At 42.0% G+C, this 25,980-nt stretch overlaps 1 long non-coding RNA gene across 2 annotated transcripts; it reads left to right on the top strand.

The window, feature by feature from the left end:
• Nucleotides 1-93: 93 nt before the first annotated feature.
• Nucleotides 94-9,390, top strand: LOC133558862 (uncharacterized). Of its 2 annotated transcripts, XR_009808044.1 has the most exons (5): nucleotides 94-521; nucleotides 1,057-1,191; nucleotides 7,710-7,785; nucleotides 8,702-8,779; nucleotides 9,313-9,390. It is a non-coding gene; the product is annotated as an uncharacterized LOC133558862 (long non-coding RNA). The 2 variants fall into 2 exon arrangements; XR_009808043.1 differs by lacking the exon at nucleotides 94-521 and having other exon boundaries at nucleotides 990-1,191.
• Nucleotides 9,391-25,980: the final 16,590 nt, after the last annotated feature.

Raw genomic sequence — 25,980 nt, 5'->3', positions numbered from 1 at the left:
ATTGAGACTAAGGCAATAATTCAAATGCAATTCAAACTACATACAGTATTTAATATTTTCAAATGGTTACAATAGCACATGATTTAGGTATTTTTATCTTGGGGACAAATTTTGGATTCAATTGGCGATTGTTTTTGGAGGTATTCACTTCCCATTGTGTTCAAGATGGTTACTTCCGCCCACTCTGAAGAGTCTCGGCGTCTGATTGGTCCAATTTTCAGTTAGGCGCTGCCTGATTGGCCAGTGGATGATGTCGGATCCTAACAGAGGGCTAAATCACTAGTTAACTATTTTCATCATGGAAGTTATACAGCTCACGTATCACACTTAATATTGAATATATATATAAAAAGGGTTTTCCAAAAGGACCATTTATAATCGAAATACAAAACTTCACACACGATTTTGAGCACAACAGAGCGCTCAGTGAACATCACTTCCGGGACCTGCATCACCGGAGGGGGACATCTATCTTGGCCACAAACCATCTTTGACAGTCTTCAGCAGCATGGTTGAATCAGGTGAGCATAAAATGGAGTTTAACGTAATTAAATAGACCAATGTTTTTTAACATAGGAAAATAGTTCATTATAAACAACAGTTAAATGTTTTTTGTTATTAATTGCAACCAGATTAGATTTTATGAGGTTAAATAAAGCATTTCAGTTCTGGGCTAAGGCCAAGGCATTTAAATTTTTTTTTTTTTAAGTTGCATGGAAGATTATAAGTAGCAGTGATTGTCACACACTAGGTGTGGTGAAATTATTCTCTGCATTTGACCCATCACCCTTGATCACTATGCAAGTAAACCTTTTCTTAATTTTAAACTAGACAGACTAGAGTTCTTCAAATTGTTTATACTTTTTCTCAAATACAAATATTTCAAGCTGATAAGCACTGTAGAGTTGGCATGTTACTGATATTGTTACATTAGTTCTTTGTTTGAGAAGCTTCATGTCTGCATTGAGCCTAAATTTAATAGTTTTTGAAGGGTTTAGTTCTTTGTTTTATTTCTGTGTCACTGACTTTTTTCATTTTTATGTGTGGATTTGTTAGGCGCATCAACACATGATATAGACATCGTGCCCAAAAGAAGAGCGAGACGTAATCCTGAGGCTGAAGCCACCGAGTTTATTTGATCTGGATGTGACAAGTCTTGTTTTAAGGCCCAGTGGATCAATGATTGGAAAGGTATGTCTTGTTATGTATCATATCAATGGTAACTGGATCAACATCTCCATCCATCCATCCATCATCTTCCGCTTATCCGAGGTCGGGTCGCGGGGGCAACAGCCTAAGCAGGGAAACCCAGACTTCCCTCTCCCCAGCCACTTCGTCTAGCTCTTCCCGGGGGATCCCGAGGCGTTCCCAGGCCAGCCGGGAGACATAGTCTTCCCAACGTGTCCTGGGTCTTCCCCGTGGCCTCCTACCGGTTGGACGTGCCCTAAACACCTCCCTAGGGAGGCGTTCGGGTGGCATCCTGACCAGATGCCCGAACCACCTCATCTGGCTCCTCTCCATGTGGAGGAGCAGCGGCTTTACTTTGAGTTCCTCCCGGATGGCAGAGCTTCTCACCCTATCTCTAAGGGAGAGCCCCGCCACACGGCGGAGGAAACTCATTTCGGCCGCTTGTACCCGTGATCTTATCCTTTCGGTCATGACCCAAAGCTCATGACCATAGGTGAGGATGGGAACGTAGATCGACCGGTAAATTGAGAGCTTTGCCTTCCGGCTCAGCTCCTTCTTCACCACAACGGATCGGTACAATGTCCGCATTACTGAAGACGCCGCACCGATCCGCCTGTCGATCTCACGATCCACTCTTCCCTCACTCGTGAACAAGACTCCTAGGTACTTGAACTCCTCCACTTGGGGCAGGGTCTCCTCCCCAACCCGGAGATGGCACTCCACCCTTTTCCGGGCGAGAACCATGGACTCGGACTTGGAGGTGCTGATTCTCATTCCGGTCGCTTCACACTCGGCTGCGAACCGATCCAGCGAGAGCTGAAGATCCCGTTCAGATGAAGCCATCAGGACCACATCATCTGCAAAAAGCAGAGACCTAATCCTGCGGTTACCAAACCGGAACCCCTCAACGCCTTGACTGCGCCTAGAAATTCTGTCCATAAAAGTTATGAACAGAATCGGTGACAAAGGACAGCCTTGGCGGAGTCCAACCCTCACTGGAAATGTGTTCGACTTACTGCCGGCAATGCGAACCAAGCTCTGGCACTGATCGTACAGGGAACGGACCGCCACAATAAGACAGTCCGATACCCCATACTCTCTGAGCACTCCCCACAGGACTTCCCGAGGGACACGGTCGAATGCCTTCTCCAAGTCCACAAAGCACATGTAGACTGGTTGGGCAAACTCCCATGCACCCTCAAGAACCCTGCCGAGAGTATAGAGCTGGTCCACAGTTCCACGACCAGGACGAAAACCACACTGTTCCTCCTGAATCCGAGGTTCGACTATCCGACGTAGCCTCCTCTCCAGTACACCTGAATAAACCTTACCGGGAAGGCTGAGGAGTGTGATCCCACGATAGTTGGAACACACCCTCCGGTCCCCCTTCTTAAAGAGAGGAACCACCACCCCGGTCTGCCAATCCAGAGGTACCGCCCCCGATGTCCACGCGATGCTGCAAAGTCTTGTCAACCAAGACAGCCCCACAGCATCCAGAGCCTTAAGGAACTCCGGGCGGGTCTCGTCCACCCCCGGGGCCTTGCCACCGAGGAGATTTTTAACTACCTCAGCGACCTCCGCCCCAGAAATAGGAGAGTCCACCACAGATTCCCCAGGCACTGCTTCCTCATAGGAAGACGTGTTGGTGGGATTGAGGAGGTCTTCGAAGTATTCCTTCCACCTATCCACAACATCCGCAGTCAAGGTCAGCAGAACACCATCCGCACCATACACGGTGTTGATAGTGCAATGCTTCCCCTTCCTGAGGCGGCGGACGGTGGTCCAGAATCGCTTCGAAGCCGTCCGGAAGTCGTTTTCCATGGCTTCCCCGAACTCTTCCCATGTCCGAGTTTTTGCCTCCGCGACCGCTGAAGCTGCACACCGCTTGGCCTGTCGGTACCTGTCCACTGCCTCCGGAGTCCTATGAGCCAAAAGGACCCAATAGGACTCCTTCTTCAGCTTGACGGCATCCCTCACCGCTGGTGTCCACCAAGGGGTTTTAGGATTGCCGCCCCGACAGGCACCAACTACCTTGCGGCCACAGCTCCGATCTGCCGCCTCGACAATAGAGGTGCGGAACATGGTCCACTCGGACTCAATGTCCAGCACCTCCCTCGTGACATGTTCAAAGTTCTTCCGGAGGTGGGAATTGAAACTTTGTCTGACAGGAGACTCTGCCAGACGTTCCCAGCAGACCCTCACAATGCGTTTGGGCCTCCCAGGTCTGTCCGGCATCCTCCCCCACCATCGCAGCCAACTCACCACCAGGTGGTGATCGGTAGAAAGCTCCGCCCCTCTCTTCACCCGAGTGTCCAAAACATGAGGCCGCAAATCCGATGACACAACTACAAAGTCGATCATGGAACTGCGGCCTAGGGTCTCCTGGTGCCAAGTGCACATATGGACACCCTTATGTTTGAACATGGTGTTTGTTATCGACAAACTGTGACGAGCACAAAAGTCCAATAACAAAACACCACTCGGGTTCAGATCCGGGCGGCCATTCTTCCCAATCACGCCTCTCCAGGTTTCACTGTCGTTGCCAACGTGAGCGTTGAAGTCTCCCAGTAGGACAAGGGAATCACCCGGGGAAGCACTTTCCAGTACTCCCTCGAGTGTTCCCAAAAAGGGTGGGTACTCTGAACTGCTGTTTGGTGCATAAGCACAAACAACAGTCAGGACCCGTCCCCCCACCCGAAGGCGGAGGGAGGCTACCCTTTCGTCCACCGGGTTGAACTCCAACGTACAGGCTTTGAGCCGGGGGGAAACAAGAATTGCCACCCCAGCCCGTCGCCTCTCACTGCCGGCAACGCCAGAGTGGAAGAGGGTCCAATCCCTCTCGAGAGAAGTGGTTCCAGAGCCCTTGCTGTGCGTCGAAGTGAGTCCGACTATATCCAGCCGGAATTTCTCGACTTCGCGCACTAGCTCAGGCTCCTTGCCCCCCAGTGACGTGACGTTCCACGTCCCAAGAGCTAGCTTCTGTAGCCGAGGATCGGACCGCCAAGTGCCCTGCCTTCGGCTGTCGCCCAGCTCACAATGCACCCGACCTCTATGGCCCCTGCTATGGGTGGTGAGCCCATTGGAGGGGTGACCCACGTTGCCTCTTCGGGCTGTGCCCGGCCGGGCCCCAAGGGAACAGGCCCGGCCACCAGGCGCTCGCCATCGTGCCCCACCTCCGGGCCTGGCTCCAGAGGGGGGCCCCGGTGACCCGCGTCCGGGCGAGGGAAATCTGGGTCCATGGTTTTTCATCTTCATAAAGGTCTTCGAGCTGCTCTTTGTCTGATCCCTCACCAAGAACCTGTTTGCCTTGGGAGACCCTACCAGGGGGCTTTATGCCCCCGGACAACATAGCTCCTAGGATCATTGGGACACGCAAACTCCTCTACCACGATAAGGTTGCAGCTCAGAGAGGATCAACATCTCATTTGGATCATTTCCTTATTGTCTAATAGAGGTTGTATTATATGGCTTTAATTAGAAGTGTTTGGAATAACAGCGTTCCACGTCCCAAGAGCTAGCTTCTGTAGCCGAGGATCGGACCGCCAAGTGCCCTGCCTTCGGCTGCCGCCCAGCTCACAATGCACCCGACCTCTATGGCCCCTCGGAGTCTTGTTCACGAGTGAGGGAAGAGTGGATCGTGAGATCGACAGGCGGATCGGTGTGGCGTCTTCGGTAATGCGGACGTTGTATCGATCCGTTGTGGTGAAGAAGGAGCTGAGCCGGAAGGCAAAGCTCTCAATTTACCGGTCGATCTACGTTCCCATCCTCACCTATGGTCATGAGCTTTGGGTCATGACCGAAAGGATAAGATCACGGGTACAAGCAGCCGGAATGAGTTTCCTCCGCCGTGTGGTGGGTCCCTCCCTTAGAGATAGGGTGAGAAGCTCTGCCATCCGGGAGGAACTCAAAGTAAAGCCGCTGCTCCTTCACATCGAGAGGAGCCAGATGAGGTGGTTCGGGCATCTGGTCAGGATGCCACCCGAACGCCTTCCTAGGGAGGTGTTTAGGGCACGTCCAACCGGTAGGAGGCCACGGGGAAGACCCAGGACACGTTGGGAAGATTATGTCTCCCGGCTGGCCTGGGAACGCCTCGGGATCCCCCGGGAAGAGCTAGACGAAGTGGCTGGGGAGAGGGAAGTCTGGGCTTCCCTGCTTAGGCTGCTGCCACCGCGACCCCACCTCGGAAAAGCGGAAGATGATGGATGGATGGATGGATGGTATAACAGCGGTATATGAAAACGATGTTACTAATGCTGTTACTTTTACCGGTAACGAGTAATCTAATAACTTTTATGTACGCTACAACGCTGTTATGATGCGTTTTATGTAATCTGGCATGCTACTTTTGATGTGATTGTATGTCAACAAGACAGCGTTAGAAGCACAAAAGGGTTAGTGCAGGTAATATCTTTTTACTAATGAAAGCAACCCCCGGAAGTAATTACGAACACGATATCAAATAGAAAGAGGCCTCATCCACACGCAAACAAAACCATTCAACAGAACTATCTTAACTGCCACTGCTAAGCTAAAAAATACAGCTGAACTATTTTGCTAGGTCTGGGCGCTGAAGTCTCACGTCACTTGGCAAAAGGCACAGCTTTTTAAAGGCACACACACACTCTGCTCTCATGAAATGTCTCTCAACTGCATATGCTAGATATTTAAAACTTTTCTTTTTCAAGTAACACATTAATTACAAACCCCGTTTCCATATGAGTTGGGAAATTGTGTTAGATGTAAATCCAAACGGAATATTTTTTTTTACAAATAATAATTAACTTAGAATTTCATGGCTGCAATACGTGCCAAAGTAGTTGGGAAAGGGCATGTTCACCACTGTGTTACATCACCTTTTCTTTCAACAACACTCAATAACCGTTTGGGAACTGAGGAAACTAATTGTTGAAGCTTGGAAGGTGGAATTCTTTCCCATTCTTGTTTTATGTAGAGCTTCAGTCGTTTAACAGTCCGGGGTCTCCGCTGTCGTATTTTACGCTTCATAATGCACCACACATTTTTGATAGGACTGCAGGCCGGCCAGGAAAGTACTTGCACTCTTTTTTTATGAAGCTGAACACGTGCTGAATGTGGCTTGGCATTGTCTTGCTGAAATAAGCAGGGGCGTACATGAAAAAGTCGGCGCTTAAATGGCAGCAAATGTTGTTCCAAACAGATGTGTAAGTTACCCATGCCTTGGGCACTAATGCACCCCCATACCATCACAGATGCTGGCTTTTTAACTTTGCGTCAATAACAGTCTGGATGGTTCGCTTCCCCTTTGGTCCGGATGAAACGGTGTCGAATATTTCCAAAAACAATTTGAAATGTGGGCTCGTTAGACCACAGAACACTTTTCCACTTTGCATCAGTCCATCTTAGATGATCTCGGGCCCAGAGAAGCCGGCGGCGTTTCTGGATGTTGTTGATAAGTGGCTTTCGCTTTGCATAGTAGAGCTTTAACTTGCACTTACAGATATAGCGACAAACTGTATTTAATGACGGTGGTTTTCTGAAGTGTTCCTGAACTCATGTGGTGATATCCTTTAGAGATTGATGTCGGTTTTTGATACAGTGCCGTCTGAGGGGTCGAAGGTCACGGTTATTCAATGTTAGTTTCCAGACATGCCGCTTACGTGGAGTGATTTCTCCAGATTCTCTGAACCTTTTGATGATATCATGGAGCGTAGATGTTGAAATCCCTAAATTTCTTGCAATTGCACTTTGAGAAAGGTTGTTCTTAAACTGTTTGACTATTTGCTCACACAGTTGTGGACAAAGGGGTGTACCTCGCCCCATCCTTTCCTGTGAAAGACTGAGCATTTTTTGGGAAGCTGTTTTTATAGCCAATCATGGCACCCACCTGTTCCAAATTAGCCTTCACACCTGTGGGATGTCCCAAATAAGTGTTTGATGAGCATTTCTTAACTTTATCAGTATTTATTGCCACCTTTCCCAACTTGTTTGTTGCGTGTTGCTGGCATCAAATTCTAAAGTTAATGATTATTTTCACCAAAAAAATGTTTATCAGTTTGAACATCAAATATGTTGTCTTTGTAGTGCATTCAACTGAATATGGCTTGAAAATGATTTGCAAATCATTGTATTCAGTTTATATTTACATCTAACACAATTTCCCAACTCATATGGAAACGGGGTTTGTACTTAATTTAATAATTATTTACATTTATGTAAGAGTAATTCTGTTTGTAATTGAATTTTTAGTCAAGTAACGACTATTATTATTCCTTTTTAAAACAGATATTCCAAACATTGTTAATTGATAAACTGTTTTATCAGGATATGGTGTATTTGCTCTTGCATCAATTTAAAAAGGTTCTTTTGTGGTCGAGTACCGAGGGAAGTTCATCTCAAGACATGAGCAGGACAAGAGATAGAAACCCTCTATAAATATCTTTACTATTTATCTGGCATTATATGCTCATAATGTTAACAACAAAAAGTGCTGATAATGTTATAATTAATAAGTTCTAACATTATTTTTATGTGTTTTGTTGCAGACACCAACTGTTGATGTTCTATCTCAACATTCTCCAGATTCATGTGACCGATAAACCGACTTCATCCCTCCAACAGGTTATTACTTGACTATTTTACTATCCATCCATCCATCCATTTTCTACTACCTGTCCCTTTTTTGGGTTGGCGGGGTGTGCTTGAGCCTATCTGAGCTGCATTCGGGCGGAAGGCGGAGTACACCCTGGACAAGTCGCCACCTCATTACACGGCCAACACAAATAGACAACATTTACACTCACATTCACACACTAGGGCCAATTTAGTGTTGCCAATCAACCTATCCCCAGGTGCATGTCTTTGGAGGTAAGATGAAGCCGGAGTACCCGGAGGGAACCCACGCAGTCACGGGGAGAACATGCAAACTCCACACAGAAAGATCACGAGCCCAGGATTTAACTCAGGACTACTCAGGACCTTCGATTTGTGACGCACATGCACTAACCCCTGTCCCACCGTGCTGCCCTATATCTGCTAAAAACTTGACACAACCTATACTTCAAAAGACATTTAATCCTTTTAACCTCTCACAGATCAGTTTATATGACAACATGTTTTAAGCGTACATCCATGTTAGTTTGTGGAATTTACAACTCATGTTTAGCAAAACAGGAGATGTTACAGGTCAGCAACATGAATTCTATATGTGATCACTTGTCATGTACTCATATTGTTTGAACTAAAAAAGACTTCAGTGTGTTTCATATAAGGTCCTCATATTTTTCTGAACCACATTAGTGTGTGTTACAATGTTTAATTCAAAGCTTTAAAATGAGTGTTTCAATCCAGGTCCTCATATTTTCTGAACCACATTTTAGTGAATGTTACATTCTTAAATAATAGTCTAAGAGCTAAAACGCTATAATAATCTTTACTGTTTATGTAGAATTATATGCTCAGAATATTATCAACCAAAAGTGGTTGTTAATGTTATAATTAATTAGTTCTGACATTATATTTTTGTGTTTTGTTGCAGACACCAACTGTTGGGGTTCTATCTCAACATTCTCCAGATTCAGATGTGAGCGATAAACCGACTTCATCCCTCCAACAGGTTATTACAAGTCTATTTTTACTATATCTGCTCTAAATGTGACCCAACTTATATTTTGAAAGACATTTATTAATTTTAATACCTCACAGATCAGTTAATATGACAACATTTTCGTAAGAGTACATCCATGTTAGTCAGTAAGGAGTTTGGAACTCATGTTTAGCAAAACAGGAGATGTTATAAGTCAACAACATACATTCTACATGTGACCACTCGTCATGTCCTTATATTGTTTGAACCAAGAAAGACTTAGGTGTGTTTCATATAAGGTCCTCATATTTTCTAAACCAGATTAGTGTGTGTTACAATGTTAATGTCCAAGCTTTAAAATGAGTGTCTCAATTCAGGTCCTCATATTTTCTGAACCAGATTTTAGTGTGTTTTATATTCTTAATTGATTGTCTAAGAGCTGAAACTCTGTAATAATCTTTACTATTTATCTGGCATTGTATGCTCAGAGTTTTATCAACAAAAAGTGCTGATAATGTTATAATTAATTAGTTCTGACATTATATATGTGTGTTTTGTTGCAGAAACCAACTGTTGAGGTTCCATCTCAACATTCTCCAGATTCAGATGTGAGCCATTAACTGACTTCATCCCTCCAACAGGTTATTACATGTCTATTTTTATTATATCTGCTCTAAATTTGACCCAACCTATATTTTGAAAGACATTTATTTATTTTAATCTCTCACAGATCAGTTTATATGACAACTTTTTCGCAAGGGTACATCCATGTTAGTCAGTAGGAAGTTTAGAACTCATGTTTAGCAAAACAGGAGATGTTACAAGTCAACAACATAAATTCTACATGTGAGCACTCGTCATGTCCTTATATTGTTTGAAGCAAGAAAGACTTAGGTGTGTTTCATATAAGGTCCTCATGTTTTCTGAACCAGAAAATGTGTGTTACAATGTTAATGTCAAAGCTTTAAAATGAGTGTCTCAATTCAGGTCCTCATATTTTCTGAACCAGATTTTTGTGTGTGTTACATTCTTAATGAATTATCCAAGAGCTGAAACTCTGTAATAATCTTTACCCTTTATCTGGCATTGTATGCTCAGATTTTTATCAACAAAAAGTGGTGAGAATGTTATAATTAATTAGTTCTGACATTATATTTTTGTGTTTTGTTGCAGAAACCAACTGTTGAGGTTCTATCTCAACATTCTCTAGATTCAGATGACAGCCATAAACTGACTTCATCCCTCCAACAGGTTATTACATGTCTATTTTTACTATATCTGCTCTAAATTTGACCCAACCTATATTTTGAAAGACATTTATTAATTTTAATCTCTCACAGATCAGTTTATATGACAACATTTTCGTAAGGGTACATCCATGTTAGTCAGTAAGGAGTTTGGAACTCATGTTTAGCAAAACAGGAGATGTTACAAGTCAACAACATACATTCTACATGTGACCACTCGTCATGTCCTCATATCGTTTGAACCAAGAAAGACCTAGGTGTGTTTTATATAAGGTCCTCATAATTTCTGAACCTGATTAGTGTGTGTTAAAATGTTAATGTCAAAGCTTTAAAATGAGTGTTTCAATTCAGAAAATGCAGTGCCTCTTGTTTACAGCCGGTTTCTGCAGCGCTGTTTTCATTGATCAAAGTATTTTTTCGGTGGTCGTGTTTTTGGTACATAACTTGTACATAGTGCGCAAATAATAGGCTATATATAAATATAAATACATTCAAACCCCGTTTCCATATGAGTTGGGAAATTGTGTTAGATGTACATATAAACAGGATACAGTGATTTGCAAAGAATTTTCAACCCCAATTCTGTTGAATATGCTACAAAGACAACATATTTGATGTTAAAACTGCTAAACATTTTTTTTGCAAAGAATTTAGGGATTTTACCATCTACGGTCCGTAAAATTATCAAAAGGTTCAGAGAATCTGGAGAAATCACTGCACGTAAGCGATGTACTGCATTAAAAACCGACATCAGCGTGCAAAAGATATCACCACATGGGCTCAGAAATACTTCAGAAAACCACTGTCAGTTACTACAGTTGGTCGCTACATCTGTAAATGCAAGTTAAAACTCTCCTATGCAAAGCAAATGCCATTTATCAACAACACAGAGGAACGCCGCGGGCTTCGCTGGGCCCGAGCTCATCTAAGATGGACTGATGCAAAGTGGAAAAGTGTTCTTTGGTCTGACGAGTCCACATTTCAAATTATATATGGAAATTGTGGACGTGGTGTTCTCCGGAACAAAGAGGAAAATAATCATCCGGCGCAAAGTTCAAAAGCCAGCATGTGTGATGGTATGGGGGTGTATTAGTGCCCAAAGCATGGGTGACTTACACATCTGAGAAGGCACCATTAATGCTGAATGGTCCATACAGGTTTTGGAGCAACATATGTTGTCATCCAAGCAACATTATCATGGACGCCCCTGCTTATTTCAGCAAAACAATGCCAAGCCACGTGTTACAACAGCGTGTCTTCGTAGTATAAGAGTGCGGGTACTTTCCTGGCCCGCCTGCAGTCCAGACATGTCTCCCATCGAAAATGTGTAGCGCATTATGAAGCGTAAAACACGACAACTTAAGCTCTACATAAAACAAGACTGGTAAATAATTCTACTTTCAAAGCTTCAACAATTAGTTTCCTCAGTTCCCAAACGTTTATTGAGTGTTGTTAAAAGAAAATGTGATGTTACACAGTGGGGAACATGCCCTTTCCCAACTACTTTGGCACATGTTGCAGCCATGAAATTCAAAGTTAATTATTATTTGCAAAAAAAAAAAAGTTTGAGTTTGAACATCAAATATGTTGTGTTTGTAATGCTTTCAATTGAATATGGGTTGAAAAGGATTTGCAAATCATTGTATTCAGTTTACATTTACATCTAACACAATTTCCCAACTTTTATGGAAACGGGGTTTGTATATATATTAGGGCTGGGCAATGATTAAAATTTTTAATCGAAGTTAATCGCACTATTTCTCTTATTAATCGCGATTAACTGCATTGTATACACAAAGCCCAATAATGAATTCAAAAGTAGTGTGTAGTGCACCTTTATTGGAATATTCTCCCACATGAACAAAAGCGCCAAAACATTTGTTGTGCAAACACAATTTAAATCAGTCCTTGTTAAACCGTAGCAGTTAAATAGCAAATTTTATGAAAATCAACTCAAAAAATGTAAATACAAACATTTAAGCTTATTGCCACTGCCAAGGTATTTAAGTTATCCTGTTTGTTATGGAAAATAAATATAATCTACATACAAATCTCTGAGCCACAATCATAACATCTGAACAGGCAATTTCTGAGGTAACAGCAGAAACATTTTTTTTTATCAGGGATCTTATGTTTAAAAAACTTATATTATAGGTAGTGGGCTGTTTTAGGGAATTTTGGATCAAATTATCTGTAGTAGCAATATTAATAATGTTGTGTTCATTCTGCGTAGTGCACTTAAAATAATTATGACCATATCTGTTTGCCTGGTGCTTTGATAAACTGAACGCATATACATGGTACTATATTGTGATGTTATGAGCCAGGGAAAAAAAGAACTACCCTACCCAGCATGCAACAGGAGTGACGAGCATGCGCGGTAGCCCGGTATAGGTTGTGTCGCCATGACGGCATCTTGTATGTTGTGATATGCACGCTCTGAAAGCAAACGTTAAGAACTCAGCCAACACTCCTCGTCTGCATTATTGATAAATAGACAGACAACACATACTCCGCTGCTTCACAAAGCACAATATGTTAAATGTTTACTTTTACAGTTTTCTAATTCTTCCTTTCAGATTGACAGCAGGACAAATCGCTGGAAGTGGGTATGTCTCAAGCTTCTTCCACTTGGTCCACTCCAAAGCGGGGTAAATAAATAATCCACATAATTTACTAGAATATTATATTACGTTTTGCACCTTTTCACTGTGTTATAGTCATTATTCCTTCAGTAAGAAATTGTATTTTGTCTCCTTTATGACAGCTGCAAAGGGGAAGAAGTGGAAGCAGTTGAATGACACATGTTGCATTTTGTAACTGGCAACAAAGTACCAGGTAAAAAAGATTGTGAAGCCTGCCTCCATAAAGAACTAGTAGCTCTACAGGACAGAGATTGGCTTGCCATCAAGTACTACATCCATAACAAAATCATATTAAAAAAAGGGAAAAAAAATGTTTTCCCACATCTTCTGTGGTAGTTTGAGTATGTTACCAGCAATTAAAAAAGCAAAATAAACAGCAAGCGTTTTGTATTTATTCCAGATAATTCTTAGCGACAAAATCCACAAAAACAATTCAGTTACACTTAGTCGACAATTACATTTTTACCCATGTTTCTTTTAAACTCTTCTTGGTTTTAGATTACAGTAGCATGGGATTGGGATTTTTTTTTAAATGACAACACATCAACTAAACCAACTCAGGTGGTTTTGTTAAGTCTCTGATGTCAATAGCCTCATATGTCACATGAACCTGAAATCTTTAACACTCTGTGACGTCATGGTTGTCATATTTCACAAACTTGAAATCTTAAACACTCTGTGATGTCATGGTTGTCATATTTCACAAACTTGAAATCTTAAACACTCTGTGACGTCATGGTCATCATATGTCACATAAACTTGAAATCTTAAACACTCTGTGACGTCATGGTCATCATATGTCACATAAACTTGAAATCTTAAACACTCTGTGACGTCATGGTCGTCATATGTCACATAAACTTGAAATCTTAAACACTCTGGTCTTCATTTGTCACCTAAACCTGACAAGTCCTCATATGTACCATAAAAATCAGGTTCTGAAAAAAACAAAAGAGTTGCAAAAATCTCAATAGACCACTGTGTGTCTAAAATTCTGGTTCACTAACCGTCTGATTCCCAGGCCTGTAGGACCATTGGAAAGGCATGTCCCCATATGTCACGTTTTTGTCATAAGTCCTCATATGTCACCCAAACACGTATGTGTGTGTGTGTGTGTGTGTGTGTGTGTGTGTGTGTGCGTGCGAAAGCGAGCAAGCAATTTAAAAGAATGAATGAAATGACGACAACATTCACACATGTTGACTTAGGTTTTTCATGGGGGACCAACTTTTCAAAAGGACCACCTGGCGCACATCAAGTTTTACATTTTTCATGGGGAGCAAGTACTGTAAGTCACCTCTAAGGTCCACATATGCTGGTTTCAGTTTTTCATGGGGGACCAGCTTACTGAAAGTCACCTCAAAAAGACCACACCGTACATAAATACTGGTTTCAGTTTTTCATGGGGGACCAGCTTACTGATAATCACCTCGAAAGACCACACTATACATATTAACTGGTTTCAGTTTTTCATGGGGGACCAGCTTATTGAAAGTCACCTCAAAAGGACCACACCGTATATATATATATATATATATATATATATATATATATATATATATATATATATATATATATAATGGTTTCAGTTTTTCATGGGGGACCAGCTTACTGTAAGTCACCTCTAGGGTCCACACCGTATATATATACTGGTTTCAGTTTTTAATGGGGGACCAGCTTACTGAAAGTCACTTCTAGGGTCCACACCGTATATATATATATATATATATATATATATATATATATATATATATATATAATCGTTTCAGTTTTTCATGGGGGACCAGCTTACTGTAAGTCACCTCGAAGGACCACACCGTACATATATACTGGTTTCAGGTTTTCATGGGGGACCAGCTTACTGATAATCACCTCGAAGGACCACACTATACATATATACTGGTTTCAGTTTTTAATGGGGGACCAGCTTACTGTAAGTCACCTCAAAGGACCACACCGTACATAAATACTGGTTTCAGTTTTTCATGGGGGACCAGCTTACTGAAAGTCACCTCAAAGGACTGTAGAACCTAAAACTGTAGAAATGAAGAAATTATCAGTAAATAAACAAACCACCTGTTATTTTAAGTAATATGCCAGCAATGACAAACTATGTATATTTCAATTTTTTTTACAGAAAAATACCAAATTATACATATTTTCTGTTTTCTCAAATTACCTTAAAATTCATGTAAAATTACAGTAATTAACTTTCATTTACTATGTAGCTTGTTATATAAAAGTCTATGTCCATACTAACAAACAATTTTATATGTATTTTAAGGTAAATCTTATTTTTTTAATATGTGTATTTTTAAATTCAAGTCGAAAAATATATGTAGCCTGTCATATAAAAGTTTATGCTCATACTAACAATTTAACATTTTTCTCTGTATTATGACAGACGGTGACTGCAAGACATACTTGATCAACAGCCATACAAATCACACAGAGGGTGGCCGTACAAACAACTTTAACACTGTTACAAATATGTGCCACACTGTGGAGCCACATCAAACAAGAATGATAAACATATTTCAGGAGAACATCTTCACCGTAACACAACAAACACAAGAGAACAATTACCCAGAATCCCATGTGTTACAATATACACCCCCACCACCAAACCCTGCCCACCTCAACAGACACACGGAGGGGGGGGGTTGGTGCTAGCGGGGTGTATAATATAGCCTGGAAGAGTAAAGGATGGAAGGGATTCTGGGTAATTGTTATGTTCCGTTTATAATGTGTTACTGTGAGGATGTTCTCCCGAAATGTGTTTGTCATTCTTATTTGGTGTGGGTTCACAGTGTGGCGCATATTAGTAAGCGTGTTAAAGTTGTTTATATCACAACCTTCAGTGTAACCTCTGACACCCAGTAGGCCTTGCAATCTTGTATGTGTATCTGCGGAAGCCACATACAACATGTTTCTGGACTGGCAAGCTGTGTGTAAATGTTGTAGAAGGCGTCTAAGGCAATGGCTTCAGAACACGCCCTTATTCTCGTTATCTGGATGAGCACCAGCAGATATTCGCGAGAATGGATGCGGCTCCCATTGTCTTCTTTATTTTGTGAAACAGGTCAAAATGGCTCTTTGAGTGGTAAAGATTGCCGATCCCTGAAATATATATATATATATACATACATACATACATACCGTAACTTAACCCTGGACCTACATTGAAAATACACGCAACCCTAATTCAAAATGCCGGACATTTGACGCATTTAAAAAAAACGCCCAAACACCCCGGACACCGCCGCAAAAGAGGACATGTCCGGGGAAAAGAAGACGTATGGTCAGCCTATTTTTAAGCTAGCAAGCTAAATCTAAAGAAGCTAACCAAATTAATCTAAAGAAGCTAACAAACTAAATCTATAGAAGCTAACAAGCTAAAGCTAAATAATCTAACAAACAAAATCTATGGAAAATAGACATGTTGTAGGGTACGCAGCATGCCTACTGGTGCTGACGAGGCGCGGGGCCGCCATCTTGGAGTGGTGATCCGCTCCACTCGGTGCAATTAATTTGTCAGCAGCAATAAACTGTCAGCACATTTCATTCATCTTACCTCACTAAATACCACTCATTTTCACAAATTATCTCATTTCACCTATTTGGGTTGAAAATATTTTTGGCAAACCAGTAATCATAGTCCGCATATTATGTGTTGTTGTTGAGTGTATTTGTCTTCCATATCAGTCGGGGGTAGCCGGTAGCTAATTGCTTTGTAACAGTGGGAGGCAGTTTACAGGTAAAAAGGTGTCTAACTTAACTTACATATAAAATACTACACGGTCTAGCTCCAGCCTATCTTGCCGATTGTATTGTACCATATGTCCCGGCAAGAAATCTGCGTTCAAAAGACGCCGGCTTATTAGTGATTCCTAGAGCTCAAAAAAAGTCTGCGGGCTATAGAGCGTTTTCCGTTCGGGCTCCAGTACTCTGGAATGCCCTCCCGGTAACAGTTCGAGATGCTACCTCAGTAGAAGCATTTAAGTCTCACCTTAAAACTCATCTGTATACTCTAGCCTTTAAATAGACCTCCTTTTTAGACCAGTTGATCTGCCGCTTCTTTTCTTTCTACTATGTCCCCCCCTCCCTTGTGGAGGGGGTCCGGTCCGATGACCATGGATGAAGTACTGACTGTCCAGAGTCGAGACCCAGGATGGACCGCTCGTCGGGACCCAGGATGGACCGCTCGCCTGTATCGGTTGGGGACATCTCTACGCTGCTGATCCGCTTGAGATGGTTTCCTGTGGACGGGACTCTCACTGCTGTGTGGGAGCCACTATGGATTGAACTTTCACAGTATCATGTTAGACCCGCTCGACATCCATTGCTTTCGGTCCCCTAGAGGGGGGGGGTTGCCCACATCTGAGGTCCTCTCCAAGGTTTCTCATAGTCAGCATTGTCACTGGCGTCCCACTGGATGTGAATTCTCCCTGCCCACTGGGTGTGAGTTTTCCTTGCCCTTTTGTGGGTTCTTCCGAGGATGTTGTAGTCGTAATGATTTGTGCAGTCCTTTGAGACATTTGTGATTTGGGGCTATATAAATAAACATTGATTGATTGATTGATTGATAATGCTTAAACCAAAGATAAACAAAAGGTGAGTGCCCCTAAGAAAAGGCATTGAAGCTTAGGGAAGGCTATGCAGAACAAAACTAAAATTGAACTGGCTACAAAGTAAAAAAAAAACAGAATGCTGGACGACAGCAAAGACTTCCTGATGAGCAAAGACGGCGTCCACAATGTACATCCGAACATGACATGACAATCAACAATGTCCACACAAAGAAGGATAAAAACAACTGAAATATTCTGGATTGCTAAAACAAAGTAGATGCGGGAAATATCGCTCAAAAGAAGACATGAAAATACCAAAAAAAGAGAAAAATCCACCAAAATAGGCGCGCAAGACAAGAAGTAAAAGACTACACACAGGAAAACAGCAAAAAAGTTAAAATAAGTCAGGGTGGTGACAGTACACCTACTTTGAGACAAGAGCAGAGGTGTCCAAAGTGCAGCAAGTAGCTAATTGTTTACCGGCCCGCCACATATTCTGGAAATGCTATTGCAAAAATAAAAAAGAACATTAAAAAAATTTGGAATAAGGTGAAATCTAACGAGAAAAAGTTGCAATGTTGACACAAAGCTGCCATGCAGGCTGTTTTTTCTTCTTCTGTCTTTATTTTACTATGTAAAAACCATCTTTACCAGGAATTGATTAACCTGAACCCCGACTTAAAAAAACGTATTGGGGTGTTACCGTTTAGTGGTCAATTGTACGGAATATGTACTGTACTGTGCAATCTACTAATTAAAAGTTTCAATCAATGTATTTGTTTGTTATTTTTTTGGCAGAATGGGATTTAGTTCTACAGTTGGATGGCCGTGATAATAAGAACAGGCATTATTTAGGTCATCGAAATACATTTGTGTTTTCCTGAAGTCAATTGTTAATATTCTTTACATCATTTCTGTCACGTTGTGTTGTTGACGAACCCCAAGATGCAGAGATGGTGGCAGGAATTGTAAAGAAAAACATGATTTACTCTTTAAAAATGAAAAAACACAAACCAGGAACAGCCAAACTGTAAAACGGGAAACAGGATCCAGCAAACAGGAACTAGCAACAAAAAGACAACACGCTGTAAACAGCTACAGATTCAGGTACAAACGGTCGGAGCTACAAGTCGTAATGATAATAATCCAGCCCAGAGTGGAGGAACAAGCAGGTCTAAATAGCAGCTGGCTGATTGACACCAGGTGTGGCCCGGGGCCAATCAACCTCAGCTGACAAAACAAGAGCACTTAAACACAGAGGAAAAACTAAAAAATTACAAAACTGTCATGTACAAACCTGACAATTACTTGATAATATTTTTGTATTAGTGACTGCAATGCTTTCATTTGGAGCTAAAGTTGTTTTACGCTATAATCGGTAAACAGCAGCTAGATGATGTCACTTCCGCTAGATTACTTCCTGTTGGTTGACTTCCAGTATTCGTTCGAAAGCAAGTCATACATGTTGTGGTTTTATGTAGTCATTTCTGTTGCCATCCTGCGCAAAGCGGCGAAAAAGCAATGCCGTAAACACCTACTGAAATGAAATGTTCTTATTTAAACGGGGATAGCAGGTCCATTCTATGTGTCATACTTGATCATTTCGTGATATTGCCATATTTTTGCTGAAAGGATTTAGTAGAGAACATCCACTATAAATTTTGCAACTTTTGGTCGCTAATAAAAAAGCCTTGCCTGTACCGGAAGTAGCAGACGATGTGCGCGTGACGTCACGGGTTGTGGAGCTCCTCACATCCGAACATTGTTTACAATCAACAGCAAGAGCGATTCGGACCGAGAAAGCGATGATTTCCCCGTTAATTTGAGCGAGGATGAAAGATTTGTGGATGAGGAAAGTGAGAGTGAAAAACGTATTGGGGTGTTACCATTTAGTGGTCAATTGTACGGAATATGTAGTGTACTGTGCAATCTACTAATTAAAAGTTTCAATCAATGTATTTATTTGTTATTTTTTTGGTATTGCGCAAAAAAAAAATAATGACAAAAAAATCCATGTTATAATGAATTCTTTTCAAAGCTCCAATTAGTTCAAAAATTTCACTTTAAAATGTTTTATGTGGTAAATATTGCATATAAAAACTAAGTTTTCTTTGACAAAAGAGCATAAAACAAACAAAATAATAGTTTAAACATAAAATTGACGGACATATCTGAAGTTCATCTCGTAATGCAAGTGTTTAAAGTAAAAAAAAAATAATAATAATAATAAAAATGTATCACTTTCTGAGTGGGGCACCTTTTGGATCCCAAATATATTTAGTGGTATTTTATTTATCTTTTCACTGTGATTACTCAAAAATAAGAAAGAATTAAACTCAATGGTGTCCTGCATTGTTGATCTATTTAGGGCTTTAATTACTAAATAATGCATAATTCAGTTTTACTATTAAAAAAACAAAGATGTTTTTGACAGAAAAGCCATAAAACCTTTTTTTTTTTTTTTAAAGTTGATATAGAGATTTATTGTAAGCTTTAAAAAGAAAATTAATAATAAACATTTGACTTAATTTACCATTTTATTAACTGAGAGCCTTCATGGTCCCCGGGAAACCACAAGGTAAAATATATTTCTTAAATCCATATATTTTGTTATGGTTTGAAAATGAAAAATATCAAAATGGCCCCTCATGCTTTAATTTTTCCGTGTGCGGCCCTCAGTGGAAAAGTTTGGACACCCCTGGACAAGAACTTTAGTCATGCATGCTTGCTTATGCTTTAAAGTCATATCCAACAATTGCCACAACCAGTTTTTCAACTGAGGTTTGTAAGCATCAATAAATACCTTGATGGTGCAGAAAAAAGACCATCTATTTTTTTAACCGACTTTCGAACTCTAAATGGGTGAATTTTGGCGAATTAAACGCCTTTCTGTTTATCGGGCTGGAAGCGATGACGTCAGAATGTGACGTCGCCGAGGTAACACACCCGCCATTTTCATTTTCAACACATTACAAACACCGGGTCTCAGCTCTGTTATTTTCCGTTTTTTGGACTATTTTTTGGAACCTTGGAGACGTCATGCCTCGTCGGTGTGTTGTCGGAAGGTGTAACAACACTAACAGGGAGGGATTCAAGTTGCACCACTGGCCCGAAGATGCCAAAGTGGCAAGAAATCTGCCGCCAGACCCCCATTGAATGTGCCGGAGTGTCTCCACATTTGACCGGCGATGCTAAGGCAGACATGGCACAGAGATGTACGGATAACCTGCAGATGCATTTGCAACGATAGTCAACGAAATCACAAAGGTGAGTTTTGTTGATGTTGACTGCCAGCTAATCGATGCTAACATGCTATTTACCGGCGGTGCTAAAGCAGACATGGTACAGAGATGTATAGATAACCTGCAGATGCATTTGCAACGATAGTCAACGAAATCACAAAGGTGAGTTTTGTTGATGTTGACTGCCAGCTAATCGATGCTAACATGCTATTTACCGGCGATGCTAAGGCAGACATGGTACAGAGATGTATGGATAACCTGCAGATGCATTTGCAACGATAGTCAACGAAATCACAAAGGTGTGTTTTGTTGATGTTGACTGCCAGCTAATCGATGCTAACATGCTATTTACCGGCGATGCTAAGACAGACATGGTACAGAGATGTATGGATAACCTGCAGATGCATTTGCAACGATAGTCAACGAAATCACAAAGGTGTGTTTTGTTGATGTTGACTGCCAGCTAATCGATGCTAACATGCTATTTACCGGCGATGCTAAGACAGACATGGTACAGAGATGTATGGATAACCTGCAGATGCATTTGCAACGATAGTCAACGAAATCACAAAGGTGTGTTTTGTTGATGTTGACTGCCAGCTAATCGATGCTAACATGCTATTTACCGGCGGTGCTAAAGCAGACATGGCACAGAGATGTACGGATAACCTGCAGGTGCATTTGCAACGATAGTCAACGAAATCACAAAGGTGAGTTTTGTTGATGTTGACTGCCAGCTAATCGATGCTAACAGGCTATGCTAATCGATGCTAACATGCTATTTACCGGCGATGCTAAGGCAGACATGGCACAGAGATGTATGGATAACCTGCAGATGCATTTGCAACTATATTACGTTTCCTTCCACCCACATTTAATGCGAAAAAAAACACTTACCAATCGACGGATTTAAGTTGCTCCAGTGTCACGAGATGCGAAAGTCCTGATCGTTTGGTCCGCACATTTTACCAATAAAATCCAATCCACTTTATTTATATAGCACATTTAAACAACAATAACGTTTCCAAAGTGCTGCACAGCCATGTTAAAAACAATATTATGCTCCACCAATGACTGAACAAAAAATGAATAAAAATAAAACCAATAAAAACAATATAAAAACAAATATGAATAAAAACTATTTTAAAGGGTAAAATCAATTATAACAGTAAAATAAAAATAAAAGTGTATAAAAAACACAGAGGACAACAGAGGACCACACAACTCACGTAGTGTTAAAAGCCAAAGAATAAAAGTGGGTCTTAAGACGAGACTTAAAACACTCCACTGTGGAAGCAGTTTGAACATGGAGGGGCAGAGTGTTCCAGAGCTTAGGGCCGACCACAGAGAAGGCCCTGTCTCCCCTGGTCTTGGGCACCACGAGCTGGAGCTGGCTCTCGGACCTCAGAGCGCGCGCAGGGATGTAAATTTGGATAAGGTCCGAGATATATTGAGGTGCCAGTCCATGTAAAGATTTAAAAACAAACAGCAATGTTTTAAAATCAATTCTAAAATGAACAGGGAGCCAGTGCAAACTCTGAAGAATTGGGGTTATATGCTGGCGTTTCCTGGCCCCTGTTAAAAGTCCTGCTGCCGCGTTCTGGACTAACTGCAACCGGGAGAGAGCTTTTTGGCTAATGCCAGCATAAAGTGCATTGCAGTAGTCCAGGCGACTTGAAATAAAAGCATGCACGACTTGTCCAAAAAGGTTAAAAGATAAAAACGGTTTAACCTTTACTAAAAGACGAAGGTGATAAAAAAACACGATTTTAAAACGCCATTGACTTGTTTGTCTAGTTTAAAATGGCTGTCTATAGTGACGCCAAGGCTGGTGACTTTGGGACGCACATCATTTTGCAATGGTCCCAAGTCAGTGAGGGCCGGACCAAAAACGAAAATTTCCGTTTTTCCCTCATTCATTATTAAAAAATTCTGGGCTAACCAAGCCTTGACGTCACATAGACAGTTAAGAAGGGGTGTCAGGGGGCCGTGGCTTTTTGAAATCGGCATATAAATTTGGCAGTCATCTGCATAAAAGTGATAAAACACTCCATGTTTCTTAAAAATATCTCCAAGAGGGAGGAGATAAAGAGCGAACAGGATGGGGCCTAAAATAGATCCTTGGGGGACACCACAGTAAAGCGGGGCAGAAGTGAAGTGAAGTGAATTACATTTATATAGCGCTTTTCTCTAGTGACTCAAAGCGCTTTACATAGTGAATCCCAATATCTAAGTTACATTTAAACCAGTGTGGGTGGCACTGGGAGCAGGTGGGTAAACTGTCTTGCCCAAGGACACAATGGCAGTGACTAGGATGGCGGAAGCGGGAATCGAACATGGAACCCTCAAGTTGCTGGTACGGCCACTCGACCAACCGAGCTATGTCGCCGAGGGGAAATCAACATTTTCAGCACAATCCCATTAAAGATCAGGACAAAACAGGATCAAACATTACAGGGAGACAGAACGGGATCAAACATTATAGGGAGACAGAACAGGATCAAACATTACAGGGAGACAGAACAAGATCAAACTCTGAGGCCAAATTCTGAGAAAAAAATGTGTCTGGGGGGGAGAAGGACCTCTCAGACAGGTAAGATCTGAACCACTCTAACGCAGTCCCCCTGACAACCACACAGTCTCTCAGGCGCTCTAAAAGAATTGTGTGGTCGACTGTGTCAAAAAGCACTAAAATGGCAGAGCTGCCAGAATCAGACATTAAAAGCAAGTCATTAAAAACCTTTAAAAGTGTAGATTCAGTACTGTGCAAAGCTTTGTATCCAGACTGAAATGGATCTAAAGTGCTACTTTCATCTAAAAAAGGCTGCAGTTGTGCCGGCGATGCTAACGCAGCTATTCGGCCATGCTATGGCTATGAATAGCGTCAATAGCTATTCGCTCAATAGCTTCAGTTTCCTCTTCAATATATTCATACTCCAACCATCTGTTTCAATACATGCGTAATCTGTTGAATCGCTTAAGTCGCTGAAATCCGAGTTTGAATCCGAACTAATGTCACTATATCTTGCTGTGGTATTTGTGAAGACTCTTCTTCGGCATGGTAATGCCGGTGTGGTTTTTCCAGGGGTGCGTCGAAGCGGTGAACACAACACGGTAAGTTAAAGGGTATTTATTTAATAATAAAAGGCTATGAACAAAAACACTGGTGTAAAGAGAAAAGGTAAACAAAAGACGCTAGCGTGAAAGCTAGGATAAAACACAAGGAAAACTAAAACTTGGTACGAGGACACAAAAGAGTAAACAAAAACATTCAGCATGAAAGCTGGAAAATAAAGTGGCTTAGCGTGAGAGCTAGCAAGAAAAATACATACATAGAATGATGAGAGTCGTCACTGATGCGCGTAGGCAAATTAGGATCCGAGAATGAGTAAACAGAAAAGGTGAGCTTAAATATGAGGGTGAAAAGTAGTAGCAGGTGTGCGGGGCGAGACTAACAGGTGGACTGATGTGTAACCATAGTGATGGACAAAAACAGGAAATAAACGGGTCAGACTGAGAAGGAAAAAACAAACATGTGAAGATCTGAGCAGCAGATTGCAACAGTATTCAATCAATCAATGTTTACTTATATAGCCCTAAATCACTAGTGTCTCAAAGGGCTGCACAAACCACTACGACATCCTCGGTAGGCCCACATAAGGGCAAGGAAAACTCACACCCAGTGGGACGTCGGTGACAATGATGACTATGAGAACCTTGGAGAGGAAGAAAGCAATGGATGTCGAGCGGGTCTAACATGATACTGTGAAAGTTCAATCCATAATGGATCCAACACAGTCGCGAGAGTCCAGTCCAAAGCGGATCCAACACAGCAGTGAGAGTCCCGTTCATAGCGGAGCCAGCAGGAAACCATCCCAAGCGGAGGCGGATCAGCAGCGCAGAGATGTCCCCAGCCGATACACAGGCGAGCAGTACATGGCCACCGGATCGGATCGGACCCCCTCCACAAGGGAGAGTGGGACATAGAAGAAAAAGAAAAGAAACGGCAGATCAACTGGTCTAAAAAGGGAGTCTATTTAAAGGCTAGAGTATACAGATGAGTTTTAAGGTGAGACTTAAATGCTTCTACTGAGGTGGCATCTCGAACTGTTACCGGGAGGGCATTCCAGAGTACTGGAGCCCGAAATGAAAACGCTCTATAGCCCGCAGACTTTTTTTGGGCTCTAGGAATCACTAATAAGCCGGAGTCCTTTGAACGCAGATTTCTTGCCGGGACATATGGTACAATACAATCGGCAAGATAGGATGGAGCTAGACCGTGTAGTATTTTATACGTAAGTAGTAAAACCTTAAAGTCACATCTTAAGTGCACAGGAAGCCAGTGCAGGTGAGCCAGTACAGGTATATATGTATGTATATATGTATATAAAGGTATATACAGTACAGGCGTAATGTGATCAAACTTTCTTGTTCTGTATTCCCATTGTTTGTTTACATTGGCAGCCCTGTATGACGTCACAGGGAAATGGCCAGTGTCTTCGCAGAGAGCCGAAAATAAGGCACTTTAAAGCTTTATTTAGGGATATTCCGGAACCGGTAATATTTTGAAAAAAACTTCAAAAAATACAACAAGCCACTGGGAACTGATTTTTATTGTTTTTAACACTTTTGAAATTGTGATAATGTTCCCCTTTAATGATTTCTGCTGGTGGTGTGCCTCCGCATTTTTTTCGCCCCAAAAAAACGTGTCTTGGTTAAAAAAAAGGTTGCAAAACACTGCAAAAAACTTTTTGCAGATGATGTGGTCCTGATGGCTTCATCTGACCGGGATCTTCAGCTCTCACTGGATCGGTTCGCAGCCGAGTGTGAAGCGACCGGAATGAGAATCAGCACCTCCAAGTCCGAGTCCATGGTTCTCGCCCGGAAAAGGGTGGAGTGCCATCTCCGGGTTGGGGAGGAGACCCTGCCCCAAGTGGAGGAGTTCAAGTACCTAGGAGTCTTGTTCACGAGTGGGGGAAGAGTGGATCGTGAGATCGACAGGCGGATCGGTGCGGCGTCTTCAGTAATGCGGACATTGTATCGATCCGTTGTGGTGAAGAAGGACCTGAGCCGGAAGGCAAAGCTCTCAATTTACCGGTCGATCTACGTTCCCATCCTCACTTATGGTCATGAGCTTTGGGTCATGACCGAAAGGATAAGATCACGGGTACAAGCGGCCCAAATGAGTTTCCAGGTCTCTCCCTTAGAGATAGGGTGAGACCCTGCCCCAAGTGGAGGAGTTCAAGTACCTAGGAGTCTTGTTCACGAGTGGGGGAAGAGTGGATCGTGAGACCGACAGGCGGATCGGTGCGGCGTCTTCAGTAATGCGGACATTGTATCGATCCGTTGTGGTGAAGAAGGAGCTGAGCCGGAAGGCAAAGCTCTCAATTTACTGGTCGATCTACGTTCCCATCCTCACCTATGGTCATGAGCTTTGGGTCATGACCGTAAGGAAAAGATCACGGGTATAAATGAGTTTCCTCCACCGGGTGGTGGGTCTCTCCCTTAGAGATAGGGTGAGAAGCT

The sequence above is a fragment of the Nerophis ophidion genome, linkage group LG09 (genome assembly GCF_033978795.1).
Source record: "Nerophis ophidion isolate RoL-2023_Sa linkage group LG09, RoL_Noph_v1.0, whole genome shotgun sequence".
Lineage (NCBI taxonomy): Eukaryota > Metazoa > Chordata > Actinopteri > Syngnathiformes > Syngnathidae > Nerophis > Nerophis ophidion.
Note: the sequence above shows the minus strand (reverse complement) of the source record. Positions and strands in the feature narration are given on the sequence as shown.